The following is a 2,500-nucleotide window of genomic DNA, read 5'->3' on the forward strand; positions in this document are numbered from 1 at the left end:
ACCATACCCTAGCCCTACCTCTAACCCTAACCCTAATCCTATCCCTAACCCTAAACTTAACCCTAAACCAAGCCCTAACAATAACCCTAACCCTAACCTTAACCCTAAAACTACACCTACCCCTACCCCTAACCGTAACCCTAACCCTAACCCTAACCCTACCCATACCCCTACCCCTAACCCTAACCCTACCCCTACACTTACCCTAACCCTACCCCTACCCCTAACCCTAACCCAAGCCCTACCCCTACCCCTAACCCTAACCCTAACCCTACACCTAACCCTAACCCTAACGTTAACCCTAATCCTAACCCTAACCCTAACCCTAACCCTACCCCTAACCCTAAACGTAAACTTAACCTTAACCCTAACCCTAACCCTAACCCTAACCTAACCCTAAACCTAGCCCTAGCCCTAACCCTAACCCTAACCCTAATTTTAGCCCTAGCCCTAACCCTAACCCTAACCGTAATTCTAGCCCTAGCCCTAACCCTACCCTTACCCCTAACCCTAGCCCTAGCCCTAACCATAACGCTAATCCTAACATTAAACCAAACCATAACACTACCACTAACCATAACCATAACCATAACCCTAACCCTAAACCTAACCCTACCTGTACCCCTACCCCTACCCCTACCCCTTCCGCTACCCCTAACTCTACATCTAACCTAACCCTAATCGTACCCCTAACCCTAACCCTAACCCTAACCCTAACCCTAACCCTACCCCTAACCCTAACCCTAACCCTAAACCTACCCCTACCCCTACCCCTAACCATAAACCTAACCCTAACCGTACCCCTAACCATAACCCTACCCCTAACCCTAACCCTACCCCTAACCCTAACCCTAACCCTAACTCCAAACCTAACACTACCCCCAACACTACCCTTAATCCTAACCCTACCCCTACCCCTAACACTAACCCTAACCCTACCCCTAACCCTACCCCTAGCCCTACCCCTAACCCTAAGCAAACCCTACCCATACCTTTAACCCTAACCCTAACCCTACCCCTAACCCTACCCCTTACCCTAACCCTAACCCTAACCCTAACCATACCCCTAACCCTAACCCTAACCTTAACCATACCCCTACCCCTAACCCTAAACCTAACTCTAACCCTAACCCTAACCCTAACCGTAACCCTAATCCTACCCCTACACAAAAACCTAACCCTAACTGTACCCCTACCCCTACCCCTACCCCTATCCATAACCCTAACCCGACCCCTACCCCTAACCCTAAACCTATGCCTACCCCTACCCCTACCCTTTAGCCTAAGCCTAACCCTAACCCTACCCCTAACACTAACACTAAACCTAACCCTAACCCTAACCCTAGCCCTAACCCTAACCCTAACCCTAGCCCTAACCCTAACCCTAACCCTAACCCTTCCCTTTACGCTACTCTAACCCTACCCTTAACCATACCCCTAACCCTAACCCTACCCCTACCCCTAACACTAACCCTACACCTAACCCTAACATTAACCCTAACCCTACCCCTAACCCTAACCCTAACCCTACCCCTACCGCTAACCCTACCCCTACCCCTACCCCTAACCCTAACCTTAACCCTAAACCTACTCCCTAACCCTCACCCTACCCTACACCTAACCCTAACCCTACCCCTACCCCTAACCCTAATGCTAACCCTAGCCCTACCCCTAACCCTAACCCTAAAACTAGTTCTACCCCTACCCCTAACCCGACCCCTACCCCTACCCCTAACCCTAACCCTAATCCTACCCCTAACCCTCACCGTACCCCTAACCCTAACACTAACCCTAACCTTAACCCTACCCTTACCCCTAACCCTAACCCTAACCCTAACCCTAACCCTAACCATAACCATAATCCTAACAATACCCCTAACCCTAACAAAACCTAACCCTATCCCTAACCCTAACCATAACCCTAACCGTAACCCTACCCCTACAACTACCCCTAACCCTACCCCTAGCCCTAATCTACCCTTAACCCTAACCCTAACCCTACCCCTACCCCTTACCCTAACCCTAACACTACCCCTAACCCTAATCCTAACCCTAAAACCCTAACCCTACCACTAACCCTAACCCTAACTGTAACCCTCACCCGCACACTAATCCTTACCCTACCCCTAACCCTAACTCTACACTTAATACTATACCTAACCCTAACCCTAACCCTAAAACCCTAACCCTAACCCTACCCCTACCCCTAACCCTAACCTAACCCTAATCCTACCCCAACCCTACCCCTAACCCTAATCCTATCCCTAACCCCACCCCTACCCCTACCCCTACACCTACCCCTAACCCTAACCCTACTCCTAACACTACCCCTACCCCTACCCCTAACCCTAACCCTAACCCTAACCCTAACCCTAACCCTAACTCTTGCCCTAGCCCTAACCCTAAACCTAACTATAACCCAACCCTAGCCCTAGCCCTAACCCTAATTCTAACCCTACCCTAGCCCTCCCCCTATACCTAAATCTAACCCTAAGCCTTA

Source organism: Megascapheus bottae, chromosome 1 (genome assembly GCF_031878675.1).
Source record: "Megascapheus bottae isolate mThoBot1 chromosome 1, mThoBot2.hap1, whole genome shotgun sequence".
Classification (NCBI taxonomy): Eukaryota; Metazoa; Chordata; class Mammalia; order Rodentia; family Geomyidae; genus Megascapheus; species Megascapheus bottae.